Source organism: Myxine glutinosa, chromosome 1 (assembly GCF_964187855.1).
Source record: "Myxine glutinosa chromosome 1, kmMyxGlut1.1, whole genome shotgun sequence".
Lineage (NCBI taxonomy): Eukaryota > Metazoa > Chordata > Myxini > Myxiniformes > Myxinidae > Myxine > Myxine glutinosa.
The window spans coordinates 380,041,764-380,061,813 of NC_136261.1; positions in this window are offsets into that span (position 1 = coordinate 380,041,764).

Sequence of the window (20,050 nt, forward strand, 5' to 3'; positions counted from 1 at the left end):
GTTTGCTCAGATATGTCAGAAGAAATAGACGAGGCATGTTCAGAAAAGGACAAGTTCACCAAAGCCACAAGGCCACCAGAGAATTCAAAGATCAGTTCGACACCAAAACAGACAAAGTGACAGAACACCACAAACTTAGTCCGAGGGCAGTGAATCTGAACAATACAGCGGTTGAAAAGATCAAGGCTGCTATCATGAGTCATGGCAATCCATTTACCACAGAAGGAAATAGCATATACAACTTGATCACACATGCCTATGTCCCAGAGGAGCACACATCACAAATCCTGAATATCGACAACATTGGTCAACACTTGTACGAAGAGTATGTTGACGAAAGAATCAACGGAACAGTCAGCTTATTTGCACCCGTGAAAAAAGAAAACAACACGATGTACTTGTCTGGTGTGAAGAAGACCAAGATCATGCTCAGGGACAAGTCAGTCGACTTGAAGGAAACAAAAGACTTGTATGGAAGGCTGATGATATTGACAAAATCAAGCCGTGATGTTGACCAGAAAGACGCAATAGGCAACTACGAATTCACCCTTACACCTCGCGCCTTGTTCGCACCAAACGGTGACCTGCTTCCTTGCCTTGACAAGTCAAAGTTAATCCATCTCCTTGTGAAACATGGAGACTTAGCTCCGGGTGACTTAGCTCCGACCTCAAGTCCTCAAGCTCAAGTCCATAACTCTGCAGCTATGAAAATAGCAGTAGTCGACGCCATGGTTCTTGTACAGAAATTCTTCTTGTACAGAAGTTCTTGTACAGAAATGAGGACAAAATGTTGATGAATGTTGACAAAGATAAAATTTCATCTATGGGAAATATTCTATGTTCAAATAAAAGTAATTATTACATGTATAATTATGGATTGTATAGCCTCATCTCTATATACTTACCTCTTGAATACATAAATCACCTGTTTAGGATATATGAGGGATGTGGTTTCATAATTATGATCCGTGTGCCACAATGTAGCGACCCCTTCACATGCCTCCCCCCCTTCACATGCCTCCCCCCCTACACATGCCTCCCCCCCTTCACATGCCTCCCCCCCAAAGCCCTCTCCCTCCCACAGATCTCTCGATGTCTCCATGTCTCTCGGTCCCTGCTCTCAAATGTTGTGTTTGTGTCCTTCCCCCTCTCTCCCCATCTTGTCTACCGCTCCCGATGTTATTTGTTTTATGTGTCTGTTTGTCTTTCTGTGTGATTAATGTTCGCTCTTTCACGAGCCTCGATCTTGTATACAAAAAAAAAAAAAAAAAAAAAAAAAATACATATTCAGAAAAAAACATGTTTCCTGAAAGTGGCCATCTTGAAAATCCGCTGTAGGCTGCCACCTGGTATCCCAGGGTAGGTGTAGATTATTTTAGATGGCTTCATGTGATTCCTCATCCCCAAAAATGTGGGTATAGGTGTTGGAATCAGCACTCTAGGTGGTTCGGATGTTGAGATATCGCGAAAAATAGGTTTCCGATGGTGGCCATTTTGAAAATCCAATATGGCCGCCAAAGAAAAATTTGCGCAAATGGAAACATGGTTTTTCGGATTCCTGGTGCTATCAGCTTTCCAAAAATGTATAGTTTTGCTAATCTCCACAAAAAAAGAACGAAATTACATAACAAACCTGACTACTGTTTCGGACGGTGAAAACGGCGTCAAATATTCTCACATTGACGAAAAATTATTTTTTAGAAATCTCGTGGCCGTCGGAGAACCGAATCAGCCAATCAGCGCCCTCGACACAGGACATCTTACCAGCGCCCTCGACACGTCTGCGACGCCGGGAACGAGGTTGGTGCAAAACAACCAAATCACGCCTAACCATATACTGCTGGAAATAGTTCTCATCATATGCTCAAATTTCCTAAGCTAAATCGTCATTGCTTTGGGCACTGTTGTCTGTTACGGAGAAAGAAAAAGAACCGAAATGAAAGGAAAAATGGTACAACCTCCACCAGTGCTATCATCACTGAAACATGATTCGACAACAGTCCGTGGTAACTTGAGAGAGGTTTTTACGTTGCACCAAGTAAAGCCATCGGATGTGACACCATTGTTCTTTTTGGGAATATGCTACAGTAGATGTCCCTGGTGATGGGTCATGTTTTTTTCACTGTTTGAGCTTGAGAATTTTCCTACTTCTTAAAATAGGCCTTAAGCTAGCACATCGTATCGTTACTTCCTTAAGCTTCTTGTGACATTTATTGTATGTAGGTATTGGGTAGGACTGTCTGCTCTTCTCTTTTACCAAGTCTTACCAGGTACGGTACCTACTACACCTACCTACTACCAACTACCTACCTACCTACTACCAACTACCTAACCTACTGATGCCATGGTGATGGGTAAAATAGTGGCAAGAGGTATGCAGGTATTGGGGAGGACTGTCTGCCTTTCTCTTTTACCAAGTCTTACCAGGTACGGTACCTACTACACCTACCTACTACTAACTACCTAACCTACTGATGCCATAGTGATGGGTAAAATAGTGGCAAGAGGTTTTGGCTTCGCCGGCTCATTGCGGCTTTACAGTCGGTACTAGTAGCCGGCGAAGCCAGTGTTGTCAATAAACGCGTACGTATTATGTCGAAAACCAGATTATTCCTTGGCTTGAGAATTCCGAAGCTCAATGGAGGCCGCCATCTTGCGGATGCGGAAGTATGCATAACAAATTGAAAAACGTTCAATAGGAGTTTCTTTCACCCGTCTTTGTTTGATTCACAATCTTATGCACCTCCAATTTATTATTAAAATACTTTTAGACCAACCTCGGCCCGCACGGGCCTGGTTATCTTCAACGAAAAGCGTCACCAAACACTGGAACCAATGAGATTCGAGCATTTGAAAAAATATTTCTAAAACCAAATCACGCAATGGAGGCCGCCATCGACCGGATGCGGAAGTTTGCATAAAGCAATTGCGAAAAATTTCAATAGGAGTTTGTTTCACCCGTCTTTCTTTGATTCACAATCTAATGCACCTCTAATTTGTAATTAAAATACGTTAAGACCAACCTCGTTATCTTCAACGAAAATCGTCACCAAACACCGTAACAAATGAGATTCGAGCATTTGAAAAATATTTTTAAAAAGCTTATTACGCGTTTCAGAGGGTGAAAATGGCGTCATATATTCTAAAATTGACGAAGAATTATTTTTTAGAAATCTCGCGGCCGTAGGGGATAGTTTTTCATGGCCAGAAATACGGTATAAGCGGTTTACATGAAGAAAAAGCTCGGTTTGATTAAAGACAGTCACACATTGCCGTTGCAACGGATCTTCTGATCTGTCGGCACTGATCTTACTGCAAGCTAACTTCTTCTGGTGGAGGAAGCCGCCGTGCCTAGAGAGAACCAGCCCTGACAGCGACTGAAGTTAGAAGACTACACACATACTGTGAAAACGTATGTTAAGCCCAGTTAAAATTTCATAAAATAGGCCTTAAACTTGCACATCGTATAGTTACTTCCTTAAGCTTCTTGTAACATTTATTGTATGTAGGTATTGGGGAGGACTGTCTGCTCTTCTCTTTTACCAAGTCTTACCAGGTACGGTACCTACACCGACCTACTATCGACGACCTAACCTACTGATGCCATCGTGATGGGTAAAATAGTGGCAAGAGGCTTTGGCTTCGCCGGCTCATTGCGGCTTTGCAGGCGGGTACTAGTAATAGCCGGCGAGGCCGGTGTTGTCAATGAACGCGTATGTATTATGTTGAAAAGCCAGATTTTGCTGGATCCCTTGGCTTGAGAATTTCGAAGCTTTGATGCACCAAATCGCTCAATGGAGGCCGCCATCTTGCGGATGCGGAAGTATGCATAACAAATTGAAAAAGGTTCAATAGGAATTTGTTTCACCAGTCTTTGTTTGATTCACAATCTTATGCACCTCTAATTTGCAATTAAAATACTTTAAGACCAACCTCGTTATCTTCAACTAAAATCGTCACCAAACACCGGAACCAATGAGATTCGAGCATTTGAAAAAATATTTCAAAAAAGCTTATTACGCGTTTCGGAGGGTGAAAACAGCATCAAATATTCTAAAATTGACGAAGAATTATTTTTTAGAAATCTCGCGGCTGTAGGGGATAGTTTTTCACGGCCGGAAATATCCGAAGTTGAGATGGAATTCACCGAATTATTCAAGAAGTAAGTTTTATCAATTTTAATCTCATCCAGAATGCAAATGGTGTCATTTTAGGTCTGAATTTGCGAAATTTTGTGAGCTGACCAATCAGCGATCAGCTTAGGTCAGCCAATCAGCACCATCGACACGGTTTGATTAACGACAGTCACACATTGCCGTTGAAACGGCGCTATCGTGTGATCTGTCAGCACTGATCTTACTGCAAGCTAACTTCTTCTGGTGGAGGAAGCCGCAGTGCCCGGAGAGAACCAGTCCTGACAGCGACTGAAATTAGAAGACTACACACATACTGTGAAAACGTATATGAAGCCCAGTTAAAATTTCTTAAAATAGGCCCTAAGCTAGCACATCATATAGTTACTTCCTTAAGCTTCTTGTGACATTTATTGTATGTAGGTATTGGGGAGAACTGTCTGCTCTTCTCTTTTACCAAGTCTTAAGCCCCTGTCACACTTTGACGATTTAGCCAGCGTATGCCGACGTATCAAAATTTATCTAAAACGCTGGCGTTCGCTGAACTATCGGTTTTTTTTCAGTTTTGGGCATATAATAGCGTATTCATAACGAGTTGAACGTATGCATAACGTATTAGTAACGTACACAGAATGTTTCAATAACTTATAGATAACTTATACCAACGAATGCTTAGCGTGTTGTCGTCGTTCACAACTTATGCCCAACGATAGTCTAACTTATGCATAGCGTGCGGAAGTGTATCGCCGACGATCACGTGGCGTAGCCTATTAAAAGAATGCCACTCGACGATTCAAATCATAACCGCACTAGACATCGAAGTGTCAACATCACCGTCATGCCGAAGAAAACTTCGAAGAATGCTGCCAAGAAGTCTCCTGGCCGTGGCCGTGGATGCGGACGCAAGGAGGATCCATCATCACCCACACCATCCCCATCACGCTCACCCTCTGATGGAGAGGATGCTGGTTCCAACGCCTCTCGGGCATCGTCGGTGGCATCGATAGCTGCGTCCGTGGCCTCCACCTCCTCTCAGCCAACCCTTGCGAAGAAGAGGCCCAAGAAGACACAGTTTTGTCTTGATGTCCAAGAGGAGCAGCTCATGTGCGATTTCCTTCGCGAGAACGCCATCCTCTGGGACATCAAGAAGACTGACTACCGGAGGGTGGACAAGAAGGCAAAGCGCTGGGAGGATCAAGTCAAGGCCATGGGGAAGACTGTCGAGCACCTTCAAGGGTGGTTCTATTGGCACGCAACTGGTACAGTGTCAAATCGATGAGGTCATGTTGATGTTGGAGGACAGCTAGTAGGTATTCTCATCTCAGCCTTGCCGGGTCCTCCATCTCTCGGATGACATGGACATCTGCTCACCATGGAGTCTGGAACACTGACGGGTTCCTCCTGTGAACCCCATTTATACCAATTCCCCTAAACGCTGCCAGCACACCATTATACGGTAGCTGTAAGTTAGAAACACGTTCAGTAAGTTCTGTGGTCGTCCGGAAGACGTCAAATACGTCTACATACGTCAATATGCGTTGGAGATACGTTACACATAGGTTCAAAGCACGTTACTCATAGGTTAGAAATAAGTTTCGGGTACGCTAGACATTATCTCGACGTATTTCGACTTATGAGTAACTTACAAGTAACGTGTGTCGACGTGTGTCAACGATCGCCTAACGTGCCTACAACTTATGGCCAGCGTATGCGGAACGTGTGAGTCATACGCTGGCATACATCGACAAATTTTGTGCATGCACAAAATTTGTCGACGAGCTCGGCGTACTACAACGTATGCCAGCGTGCTTCAGCGTGCTCTTAATGTATACAAAACTTACCCATAACGTATTCGACGTGTGCCAGCGTATTCGCCAAATTTTTCATACGTCGGCATACGCTGGCTAAAACGTCAAGGTGCGACAGCGGCTTTACCAGGTACGGTACCTACTACACCTACCTACGACCAACTACCTAACCTACTGATGCCATAGTGATGGGTAAAATAGTGGCAGGAGGCTTTGGCTTCGCCGGCTCATTGCGGCTTTGCAGTCGGGTACTAGTAATCTTTTACTGTTAATAGTAAAAGAATGGGACTGGGGTAGGTGTGGCTATGACTGTCATTCATCTTGATGGGGGCGGAGCCGCGAGACACATTTGCCTCCGTGTCGGCGTTATGCGTGATACTGCTCCGTGGCATAAAATAATATCAGCAGAAATATCATGTCTCGGGAAATGCCTTGTTTTTCATTGTTACATTAATGAAAATAAAATAATAGTGAGGTACCAGTGCTGTACACCACACACGGGACACATGATCACGATCCCTCCAGTCGCGGGTCAAGGCAAAAGCAAACCACGTGATCAATAAACCTTCTCCTGTCACGGTTTCTCAGCACCAGATTCGTTACGTCAGCGCTTCACTGATAATATTTTAATAGATTATGATTTGAGAGGTGCTAAGTCACGTGACTTTTACCGACAACGCCATGTTAAAAGTTTGAGAAGTCAGAAATAAACATTCGCATTTATTCAAACAACACGATGAATTAGACGGGTCAATTTTATAAAAAACAAACAAACACCCTAACCCCCAAAAAATTGTTTCAAAAGGTTTTTCAACGGTTTTCCTTACTATTGGACATCAGGAATAACATATTAAAAATCGAATGAAATCGGACCACTGGAAAGTTGTTATTTTCATGATGGCGTCCAAGATGGCCACCAATACCCTAAATGGCTCCGTCATTTATAATTCACCCTGAAGTTGTAATTTTGGTGTCTACGCCTAGATTTTAGGGGTCAAGAATCCCATTAAGATCATTCAAAGTATCATTGACTAATCAGGTAATCAATAAATTCAAGAAGATGGCATCTGAGATGGCAGCCAGACATTTTATTAATTAGTTCTCATGAGCCACCCATGTGACACTCAGTAGCCAATCAGAGCATGTGTACTTACACACTTTTTGTACATTTCTTTCAGGTTTAACAATGAGTGCAAGTGGCGTCGACCCAGAAGTTTGTCCCATCTGTACGGAGAAATTGGATGATGGAGGTGATGTAACTCACATTCGCCAAAAGGGTGCTGATGGGTTCAACGCAGCAAGTGTCCAAAGAGGTGAAACCATTGTCGTCACCACGAGCACTAAAGTGCACACAAACTGTCGTAAATGGTTTTCCAACCCACTTGACATAAAGACTCAACGAAGTAAGAAAAGTGGATCTTCCAACTCAATTAAGAGAAGCGCCAGAGTATCTTAAGGTCCTTTTAAGAGCAAAACTGATTGCATTTTTTATGGAACTGGTATTGTGCCAGGACGAAAGGACCCCAGTTATGTAAAGACTGATTCCTTCACAAAGACAATATTGGAATGCTGTGATGATCGTTCTGACAATTGGTCTTTCACTGTGAAAGGTCGCATTGAATACTTATATTGGGGTCACCCGTGGGAATCCCATGGGCCTGGAGGTGTATCGATGCAATCTGTGCAGTCGTTTTTGCGGTACCCGGGACAATAACTTTAGGCGGGAGATCAAACCTGAAAATGGTGGAGACCAAAGATGAAATTGTAAAAACAATTTCGCCTATTTTACTCCAGGGGCTCCCAGGATTACCCACCCAAAATTTTGTTGCGATCGGTTCAGCCCTTTTTGCGGTACGGGGGGAACGGACGGACAGACGGACGGATATTTGGTGAATTATAGTAAGACTATTGGGGTCACCCATGGGAATCCCACGGGCATGGAGGTGTATCGTTGTGATCGGTGCAGCCTTTTTGCGGTACCTGGGACAATAACGTCAAGCGAGAGCCCAAACCTGAAAATGCTGGAGACGAAAGCTGAAATTTGAAAAAACAATACAGCCGATTTTACTCCAGGGGGTCCCAGGATTTCCCACCCAAAATTTTGTTGCGATCGGTTCAGCCGTATTTGCGGTACCTGGGAACGGACGGACGGACATTTGGTGAATTATAGTAAGATGGTGGTGATTTTCATGCTGCAGACTGTTTGTATCACCATTCATGTCACACAGACATGCAGACGGATATCACATGACTACAACAGAAAAGGAAGTCCACGAGCCATGCGTGGAGATTTCCATGGACACCACAAGAGGAGAGTTTGGTGAGCAGGGCGGGGTGCCAGACTGCTTCGAAGGCACGAGATATGTCAAGAGACAGTCTGATTTCCTGTTTGGCGTTGAAGGCACCAATTCATCACTGGGAAATGGAGGGAAGGAAGTATCGATTCATTGCGAGTAAATAGAGGGCAGGAAGTATCGATTTATTGCTGGTAAATGGAGGGAAGGAAGTATCGATTCATTGCTGGTAAATGTAGGGCAGGAAGTATCGATTTATTGCTGGTAAAATGGAGGGAAGGATGTATTGATTCATTGCTGGTAAATGGATGGGAGGAAGTATGGATTCATCGCTGGTAAATGCAGGGAAGGAAGTAACGATTCATTGCCCTGAAGATGGCCAGAGGCAGTATGTTTTCCTGTTGTCCGTACAGGCTAAACCCAATTTTTCTCAGCAACCGGAAGGTCATGGGCAATGAATGCGCATTTGAAGAAAAAAAAGATTTTTTTTTTGTACAAATCCATCCACAACGTTTTTGAGAAACAGTATCTTGTTCACAAACAAACAGACCAACAGGCAAACAAACAGACAGGGGTGAAAACAGACAGTAGAATGACACTCAGTAGAGCATCCTTTTGACCTCAAAAATATATAATTGGTGATTGAATTCAGTGACCTGATATGCAAATCGTCTTCAAATTTTAAGTTCATCGGATGAAAATTGACAATTTTAGAAATTTGGCCTATGTTGACCTTTTGACCTATGTTGACCTCAAATATAATTGGTGGTTGAATTCAGTTCACTGATGTGAATATCCCATTCAAATTTCAAGTCCATCGGATGAAAATTGAGGGTTTTAGAAAATTTGAAAAGGTGGTTTACCTTTGGCCGATGTTGAACTTGTCACCTATGTTGACCTCAAAAATGTTGACCTCAAACCTTCTTGTGCATTTCCCGCGCGTGCGGCTCCGGGCCACCTTGTACTGCTGACTTCATTCAACGATCTCGTTGAGCAAGCTGAATGCTGGCCTTCCAACAGAAACCTTTATTTTCTTCATCTATCTCCTTGTCTGTTTTGTGACTGAGTGGAGATGTCTCAAATTAGATGTAAGATTTACTTCACCTTTCATTTTTGTCGAATTACAATTACTTTTATTCAATCGTTACCGTGGTACTTTCATTTGTTGTATCTTGTTTGCATGGTGTTGTGTTCGAGAATAAACCCATGTGGCTCGATCCAGGTAAGCACCTTGGTTCCCTCACCACGTGCGACAGACCAACTGCCAGTTTAGGCTGCGCCCTGGGTTGAAACGGTGAGAGGAATAGACTCATCCAGGTCTGAAGGGGATTACATGGAAGATGGGTAATTTAAGAAAAGCAAAGGAAGATGAGATGGAGTTAAGAAAGCAAAACAAAAGTCCGAAGAAAGAGTCAGAAGCACCTTTATGTACCTCGATGACGATATGTTTGTCCTGCTCCATAAAGCATTTGTTCGACCTTGGTTGGAATATGCTCGCTCTCTGGAGTCCGTAGAAGTTAAAATTGGATCCTTGGGAAATATACAAAGGAGAACAACAACAATTGGCTGCAGGTGCACCTGAATGCATCGACATGGAGACCTTTAAGATGCTCAATACACGTGACAAGGTGAAGATTACCTTCAGCCTGATGCTCCCGTAAACTGAGGATACTCTGTCAAACTGCCAAGTGATCTCCTGCGTCAAAGTTTCTTGTATAAATTTATTGTTCTTGCATCGGTGATTATGGGAAGCAATGGACAATGTTGACCTTTCCACACCAGAGGGAAGGTGTTGGAGACTGCTCATGGAAGAGATGCAGAACCACTTCGTAATTTATTTAACAAAGCCGGTATGGATTTGTGGTTTAATAAATCAAAGGGAGATTGCGTTTTATAAATTCAATGAAAGAAAATTTCACAAGCTGGTCAAACACTTGAAATGTGTCCTTCAACCCTGACAAATCTTTCTCTTCCTCCCCCCTCCCCCCCCCCCCCCCCTCTCTGAAAGTACCGTCTGGCATCCTCTTCCCTCTCACATTTTGAATTTTGGGACTCGGCAATTATTCTTGCTCTTTCATGTGGAAATGCGGTCATTGAATTTGCAAACAAACGTCGCTTTCCTCCAGTGTTCAAACTATCTTATGATACAAATGGTTTTCTTTAAATCTTTAATGCAGGTGACTGAGTGCTACCTGCCAGTGTGATGAACTGAATTCCCACCAACAAGTAAAAGAGAAATGTTGTTGTTCAATCCGATTTCTTAAAACTGGTTTCTTATTTATTACCAGAAAGTTATTGATGTGGGGAAACTGTCTGCATATCAGCAAATCTGTGGCATGGATTGCATCTGAGCACAAATACTGCTTCATTCACATCACCTGTGCTTGTTTGTATGGCCTTCTCACCATTGAGAAGAAGTTCAGCAATTTTAGGTCTTCACCCTAAAATTGCTGAACAGGCCCAGATTTTACATAAATTTCGAAACTTTTGAATGTATTACATGTGGCCAAATCAACATTCACATCAACATGGAATACAATTACAGTATTGTCTTCAGACATGCAATTTTGCTTTTTGGGAGGACACAGGGTGTGCGTTAGTATGTGGTGAAAGTTTAAAGTACTGTAACTGATTTAAACAGAAGAAATGCCTCAAGTATAGAGGTACTTCACATATTGGCACTTTGTCAGATCAAGGTACTCAGAGTGGAGCAAACATCAGGAAGAGTGGGATGTTTTTTGCCTCTCAAGGTTCACGCACCATGTATGCTCAAGTTCACTATTAGAAGGATTCCTGTGATGTGCAGCCAGAATCGGAACAGCCGACTGTGCTCGTGTGTGGAATGAAGGTTGAGGAGCCGTAAATATTTCCCGAGATTCTGCAGATAAAAATAGAGGATGTGAACTCTTTTGATCTGGCGGAGAAGCAAAGCGACCAGCCGAATGGTGAGTTGTGTGATTGACATCACTTCTGATGATATCTGCGTTTGTTCAATGCGCTTTTTTTGGATGCTGAATAGAGGCTCCTGAAAGACCGAGAGCAGAATGGAAGGGAATAAAATAGAAAGAGGAAACAACATTAGAAGAGTATAAGTGAGATGATGGGGAGGGGACATGCACACTTTTATTTTTTTGCATACAAGATCGAGGCTCATGTAAGAGTTAACATTAATCACAAAAACACAAACTGACACATAAAACATGTGATAAAGGGAGCGGGAGACAAGATGGGGAGAGAGAGGAAGCAAACAAGTACAACAGTAGAGAACAGGGAAACAGGAGAAAACAGGGACATTGGGAGATCTGTGTGAGGGAGAGGGCTTGGGGGGAGGAGGCATGGGAAGGGGCGTGGGGTTTGGGGGAGGTACAGAACACATGGACACTGCGAGGACTTCCAGGAAAGAAGTTGGTATTTCAAAAAAGTGGATCTGGGGTGAATTAAGGGGTGTAGAAAAGATCAAGGTTTTGGATGGGGGAAGATAGATGGTGATGAACAGCTGTTTTAAAGACCTGGAGGGTGGAGTGGGATTGAAGAGAGTGAGGGAGTTTGTTCCAGAGGCGGGAGAAAAGAGGAATGAAGGAGTGAAGGTGAGCAGAAAGTCTTGATTTTGGCAGTTTAACCATAAGAGGGTTGCAGGCAGATCTTGTGCGACCTGTAGGAATATTTGGGGGACAGAGCCCAGAGAGAGCTGGTGGGGGGGGGGGGGGCAAGGCCAGAGAGGAGTCGGTAGAAGACGGAAAGACCACTAACCTGCCTGCGGTGAGTGAGTGAAAGGCCCTTGGAGTTAGCTTCATCGTGGGAGATTCCAATGATTCTGAACGCTTTGGTTTCAACAGCGTGAAGACGAGCTAGGTGTGAGGCAGGAGCACCAGACCAGAGGGGAGAGCAGTATTCCATAGAGCTACGGATGAAAGCCTTGTATGTGGTGAGGAGCTCAGGTGTGCCAAGGAAGGACTTTGCACGATGGAGGATGCCCAGTCGGTGACTGGCTTTGGAGGCCAGATTTGAAATGTGGTTTTCCCAGGAAAGATCATGGCAAATAGTGAGACCCAAAAGCTTGAGTGACAGAACTTCTTGGAGAGGATTATTCAGAAAGTGGATGGGAGGGTTGTCCAGTCGGTCTTTTCGGAGAGACATCGTAAGAGTGTGAGATTTATCAGGATTGAAAGACAGGTTCCATTTGTTTGCCCAGTCTGTGATTTTGTCCAGGTCTGCAGAGAGTGAGGAGGCTGCAGACTGCCGATCTGAGGGATGAGGAATGGAGCGACAGAGAGTAGAGTCGTCAGCAAAGCGATAGAGGATTTTCAAGAGAGTCAGAGAGATCATTGATGAAGACCAGAAAAAGCACAGGGCCCAGAACACGACCTTGGGGAACTCCAGCCTGAACAGGAAGAGGAGATGAGAGAAACCCATTCAGGGCCACACGTTGACTACGACCAGAGAGGACGTCCGCCAGCCATGCGTGGAGATTTCCATGGATACCAAAGGAGGAGAGTTTGGTGAGCAGAGCAGGGTGCCAGACCATATCGAAGGCACGTGAAATGTCAAGGGAGACAGCTCTAATTTCCTGTTTGGCGTTGAGGACCTCCATCCATTGTTGAGAAAGCAGAAGCAGCATGTCCAGAGTAGAGTGACCAGGTCTGAAACCAAATTGATGATCAGAGATCAAGCCATTGGAGAAGAGGAAAGATTTCATATCTGAAGCAATGATGGATTCCATGACTTTGCTGATAATTGGGAGAAGGCTGATTGGTCTGTAGTTGCTAGGATCTGTTTTTGCACCTTTTTGTGCAAAGCGGTGATGTTGGCTGATTTCCAGGCAGATGGCAGATGACCTTGAGCAAAAGAGAGGGTGAAGAGAACAGAAAGAGGGAGTGAAAGAGCGGAAGAACATGATTTTAGGACCCATGGGCTGATGCCGTCAGGACCAGTTGCAGAATCAGAGTCGAGGGTTGACAGAAACTTTTCCACCTTGTCAGGAGGAAAGGACACAGAGTCCAGGAGCAGCTGGGTACGACTGGGTATGGTGGGTACAGAGAGGGATGGGTTTGGGACACAAGATTTAGAGGCAAACACAGAGTTGAGGCATTCAGCTTTTTCACGTGCGGAGTCAGCCGTTAAGCCATTTGAGGTGAGGGAGGGGATGGAGGGGGAACAAACACCAGAAACAGATTTGAGCAGACGCCACCAGGATTTGGAAGAGGGAGACAGATAAGAGAGTTCGGGCTTGAGAACGGTGAGATATTGTTTCCTAGCTCTCCTGAGGGTGGACACACACTTGTTTCGGGCTTTGTGAAAGGAAATGAGATTTCCTTTTTTTTTTTTTTTTTTTTTTTTTTGTATACAAGGTCGAGGCTCGTGAAAGAGCGAACATTAATCACACAGAAAGACAAACCGACACATAAAACATATAACATAGGGAGCGGTAGACAAGATGGGGAGAGAGGGGGAAGGACACAAACACAACATTTGAGAGCAGGGACCGAGAGACATCGAGAGATCTGAGAGAGGGCGAGGGCTTTGGGGGGGGGGGGCGTGGGAAGGGGGCGGTGGGAGAGGTATAAAACATATGGACACTGCCAGGACTTCCAGGAAAGAAGTTGGAATTTCAAACAAGGTGGATCTTGGGTGAATTAGCGGGGGTAGAAAAGATCAAGGTTTTGGATGGGGGAAGATAAGAGATGGTGGTGAACAGCTGTTTTAAAGACCTGGAGGGAGGAGTGGGATTGAAGGGAGTGAGGGAGTTTGTTCCAGAGGCGGGAGAAAAGAGGAATGAAAGAGTGAAGGTGAGCAGAGAGCCGAGATTTCGGCAGTTTAACCATCAGAGGGTTGCTGGCAGATCTTGTGCGACCTGTAGGAATATTTGGGGGACAGAGCACAGAGAGAGCTGGGGGTGCAAGGCCGGAGAGGAGTCGGTAGAAGACAGAAAGACCACCTACCTGCCTGCGGTGAGTGAGTGAAAGGCCCTCAGAGATAGCTTCATCGCGGGAGATTCCAATAATTCTGAAAGCTTTGGTTTCAACAGCGTGAAGCCGAGCTAAGTGTGAGGCAGGAGCACCGGCCCATAGGGGAGAACAGTATTCCATTGAGCTGCGGATGAAAGCCTTGTATGTGGTGAGGAGCTCAGGTGTGCCGAGGAAGGACTTCGCACGACGGAGGATGCCCAGTCGGCGACTGGCTTTGGAGGCCAGCTTGGAAATGTGGTTTTCCCAAGAAAGATCATGGCAGATAGTGAGACCCAAAATCTTGAGCGACAGAACTTCTTGGAGAGGATTGTTGAGAAAGTAGATGGGAGGGTTGTCCAGTCGATCTTTTCGGAGAGACATAGTAAGAGTGTGAGATTTGTCAGGATTGAAAGACATGTTCCACTTGTTTGACCAGTCTGTGATTTTGTCCAGGTCTTCAGAGAGTGAGGAGGCAGCAGACTGCCGATCTGAGGGAAGAGGAATGGAGCGGCAGAGAGTGGAGTCATCAGCAAAGAGATAGAGAGGATTTTCGAGAGAGTCAGAGAGATCATTGATGAAGACCAGAAAAAGCACGGGGCCCAGAACACTGCCTTGGGGAACTCCAGCCTGAACAGGAAGAGGAGATGAGAGAAACCCATTCAGGGCCACACGTTGACGACGACTAGAGAGGAAGTCCGCCAGCCATGCGTGGAGATTTCCATGGATACCAAAGGAGGAGAGTTTGGTGAGCAGAGCGGGGTGCCAGACCGTGTCGAAGGCACGTGATATGTCGAGGGAGACAGCTCTAATTTCCTGTTTGGCATTGAGGACCTCCATCCATTGTTGAGACAGCAGAAGCAGCATGTCCAGAGTCGAGTGACCTGGTCTGAAACCAAATTGATGATCAGAGATCAAGCCATTGGAGAAGAGGAAAGATTTCATATCCGAAGCAATGATGGATTCCATGACTTTGCTGATAATTGGGAGAAGGCTGATTGGTCTGTAGTTGCTAGGATCTGTTTTTGCACCTTTTTTGTGCAAAGCGGTGATGTTGGCTGATTTCCAAGCAGATGGCAGTTGACCTTGAGCAAAAGAGAGGGTGAAGAGAACAGAGAGAGGGTGAGATAGAGCAGCAGAGCAGGATTTTAGGACCCGTGGGCTGATGCCGTCGGGTCCAGTTGCAGAATCAGAGTCGAGGGTTGACAGAAACTTTTCCACCTTGTCAGGAGGAAAGGACACGGAGTCCAGGAGCAGCAGGGTACGACTGGGTATGGTGGGTACAGAGAGGGATGGGTTTGGGACACAAGATTTAGAGGCAAACACAGAGTTGAGGCATTCAGCTTTTTCACGTGCGGAGTCAGCTGTGTAGCCGTTTGAGGTAAGGGAGGGGATGGAGGGGGAACAAACACCAGAAACGGATTTGACCAGACGCCACCAGGATTTGGAAGAGGGAGACAGATAAGAGAGTTCGGTCTTGAGAACGGAGAGATATTGTTTCCTGGCTCTCCTGAGGGTGGACACACACTTGTTTCGGGCTTTGTGAAAGGAAATGAGATTTCCTTCCGTTGGATTTGCTTTCCAGGAGACGAAGGCAAGTTGTTTCTGGGCAACAGCCTCACCACAAGATTCTGTGTACCATGGACGGGAGGAAGGGTATGACAACTGAAGACGAGATGGGATAAATCTGTGCATGAGAGAGAGCAATTTACTTTGGAAGAATTCCCAGGATGAGTTGATGTCAGAGGTGGTAGAGATGGGAGACCAGTCCAGATGATTGATGGCTGCTTGAAGACCGTGCCAGTTGGCCTGAGTGAAATGCCAGACTCGTCGACGCTGAGCAGGCTCCCTGAGGATGGTCAGAGAGATGTCCACTTTAACAAGGACATGATCAGATGATCCGATCAGAGCAGAAGAAGAGCAGCAGACATTTTCAGGGAAGTTAGTCATAACCAAGTCCAGAAGAGAAGATGTTCCGTTGACTGAGATCCGGGTCGGGAAATTGACAGATTGTGTCAGTCCCAGTGAGTCGCAGAAGTCCTTTGCTGAGGAGCCATGGCTGGTGAGAGAGGTACCCACACCCAGCCAACTGGCATGATGACAGTTGAAATCACCACATATGAGGAAGAGAGAGTTGGGATGAGTAGATAGAAGTTGGTCCATATCATCAGACAGCGAGATGTAGATGGAGTCATCACTGTTTGGTGGACGGTACAACACACATATGAACAAGAGGTGGGAGCGAAGGGGAAGCCGTAGCCAGAGGTATTCCTGGGGGTGAGGTGGAGAGAGTGCAGTGCAGGGCGAGTGAGGAAGAGAGTTTTTGATAAAGATAGCAACCCCGCCTCCAGGACGAGGCTCAGGTCTATCATACCGGAGGAGGGAGTAGCCCGGGAGAGATACTATGGAATCAGAGACATCATAAAGGAGGAATGTTTCTGTTAAGCAGATCACGTCTGGTTTGACAGAAGCAACCTGTATGGAGAGATCAGTTAAGTTTGAACGAAGGCCCCGGATGTTTGAGGTCCATACCGTTAATGAAGAGGAAGGGGGAGCATCAGATACAGAACAGGGGGGAGGAGGGGTAGGGTAAGATGTGGAAGAGGTGGAAGAGGTAGGGAGAGCTGTTGAAGGTGTGTCAGAGATTTCAGAATAGCTCGGAGAAAGGGAAGGATGGGGCGGACAAAAGGTTTGATGGTGATTGGGTGAGCCACAATGAGGTGTTATTTGAGGAGGGGGAAGAGCGAGGCAGAAGGTTGGGGGAGATGGAGGTGAGAGTTTGAAGGGGGAAGAAGCGGGGAGGACGCTTTGAGGAGGGGGAGTGAGAGGGGGGAAATTGAGAAGCAATGAGGGTGGGGAGATTTGAAGGGGAGGGGTGAGGGGGGAGTTTGGGAGGGAAGGGGCAAGGGGAGGGATTTGAAAGGGATGGGATATGGGGGAGATTTGGAGGGGAGGGGTGAGGCAGGAGTCTAGGAGGGGAGGGGCGAGGGGGCGTCTTGGCGGGGAGGGGTGAGGGGGTAGTTTAGGAGGGAGGGGGCAAGGGGGGAGATTTGAAAGGGATGGGTGATGGGGAAGATTTGGAGGGGAGGGGTGATGGGGAAGATTTGGAGGGGAGGGGTTATGGGGAAGATTTGGAGGGGAGGGGTGAGATTGGATTTTTGAAAGTGTACGATTTATGGGAAACGAACATTTATTGCAAAATGAGATGCTTGTGACCTTCGAGTTAAAAATACGTTTAAGGACGCTGGATGGAGGATGGAGTGCAGGAGAGTTTAGGGAATGTAGAAAAAAGGCACTATAGGAGATGGATATTTTTTTTGGGATGAATTGATTTGGTGAGCAAGTCGAAAGCAGCCTTTTAAAGAAGAAGAAGAAAAAGGTGTTATAAAATATGACGGAATACATAACTTGAGGGGAAAGTGTAAACATTGAAGGTTAATGAGTGAAAACTATCTGGGGAAATGGGGGAGAAACACGTGGTCGAAGAACGAACGAACGAATAAGAATGAATAAACGAATGAGAACAGAGAAGGAAAATGTTTTTTTTTTTTTTTTTTTTTTTTTTTTTTTTTTTTTGAGTTGAGATTTACACAAGGAAGTAGGCTATGGGTGAAAAGCCTGGGAATACAGAGAACGAAAGTTATTGGATCACAAATGACGGACCGCTGAGAGAAAAACAAAGCCTCAAGGTTGTACAGTGCACACTGTACAAGGCCTCAAGACACGACACGGCAAACAGACGATCAATTTATGAAAGATAAACACCGAGACACAACCAAAGTTGCACACAATAACTTCACACACCGAAAGATAAATACAGTTTCGACAAAATACAATTGTGAACAGACTTAACTTCGAAAAACGTGGAGACCGTGTGGAGCTTCGAAAATCCCTGCCGCCATCTCCAAGATCTCGCGAGATCTCAAGGCAGAAGGCAGGAGAGATACCAAGGCAGAAGAAGTTAGTCATAACCTTCCGTTGGATTTGCTTTCCAGGAGACGAAAGCAAGTTGTTTCAGGGCAACAGCCTCACCACAAGATTCCGTGTACCATGGACGGGAGGAAGGGTATGACAACTGAAGACGAGATGCGATAAATCTGTGCATGAGAGAGAGAGCAATTTACTTTGAAAGAATTCCCAGGATGAGTTGATGTCAGAGGCGGTAGAGATGGGAGACCAGTCCAGATGATTGATGGCTGCTTGAAGACAGTGCCAGTTGGCCTGAGTGAAATGCCAGACTCGTCGACGCTGAGGAGGCTCTCTGAGAATGGTCGGGGAGATGTCCACTTTGACAAGCACATGATCAGATGAGCCGATTGGAGCAGAAGAAGAGCAGCAGACATTTTCAGGGAAGTTAGTCATAACCAAGTCCAGAAGAGAAGATGCTCCGTTGACTGAGATCCGGGTTGAGAAATTGACAGATTGTGTCAGTCCCAGTGAGTCGCAGAAGTCCTTTGCTGAAGAGCCATGGCTGGTGAGAGCGGTACCCACACCCAGCCAACTGGCATGGTGACAATTGAAATCACCACATATGAGGAAGAGAGAGTTGGGATGGGTAGATAGAAGTTGGTCCATATTATCAGACAGCGAGATGTAGATGGATTCATCACTGTTTGGTGGACGGTACAACACACATATGAACAAAAGGTGGGAGCGAAGGGGAAGCCGGAGCCAAAGGTATTCCTGGGGGTGAGGTGGAGAGAGTGCAGTGCAGGGCGAGTGAGGAAGAGTGTTTTTTATAAAGATAGCAACCCCACCTCAAGGATGAGGTTCAGGTCTATCATACCAGAGGAGGGAGTAACCTGGGAGAGATACCAAGGCATCAGAGACATCATGAAGGAGGAAAGTTTCGGTTAAGCAGATCACATCTGGTTTGTCAGAAGCAACCTGTATGGAGAGATCAGTCAAGTTTGAGCGAAGGCCCCGGATGTTTGAGGTCCATACCGTTAATGAAGAGGAAGGGGGAGCATCGGGTACAGAACAGGGGGGGGGGGAGGGGTCGGGTAAGATGTGGAAGAGGAGGAAGAGGTAGGGAGAGCTGTTGAAGGTGTGTCAGAGATTTCAGAATAGCTTGGAGAAAGGGAAGAATGGGGTGGACAAAAGGTTTGATGGAGATTGGGTGAGGCACAGTGAGGTGTTATTTGAGGAGGGGGAAGAGCGAGGCAGAAGGTTGGGGGAGATGAAGGTGAAAGTTGGAAGGGGGAAGAAGCAGGGAGGATGCTTTGAGGAGGAGGGGTGAGAGGGGAGTCTAGGAGGGGAGGAGCGTGGGAGAGTCTCAGAGGGGAGGGGTGTGGGGGGAGTTTAGGAGGGAGGGGAGGGAAGGGGCAAGGGGGGAGATTTGAAAGGGATGGGTGATGGGGAGGATTTGGAGGGGAGGGGTGAGATTGGATTTTGAAAAGTGTAGGATTCATGGGAAACGAACATTTTTTGCAAAATGAGTTTGAGACCTTCGAGTCAAAAATACATTTGAGGAAGCTGAAGGAGGGGTGGAGTTCTGGAGAGTTTAGGGAATGTAGAAAAGAGGAACTGTAAGAGATGGTATTATTTTTTTTTTTTGGAATGAATAGATTTGGTGAGCAAGACGAAAGCATCCTTTTGTAGGAGAAGAAGAAAAAGGTGTTATAATATATGAGAGAAAATAGTTGTTCAGGGGAGAGATTATACATTTCTAACCACGTGATCGCGTGATCGCGAACAATGTGAACGAAGAACGAATGAACAAGTAAGAACAACAAATAAACGAATAAGACCTGAGAAGGAAAAATGTTTGGGGTTTTTTTTTTTTTGAGTAGAGGTATTAAACAAGGAGGTATGGGGTGAACGACTGGGATGAAACAGAGAACGAAAATAATTGCAGCGCATTCGACGAACCG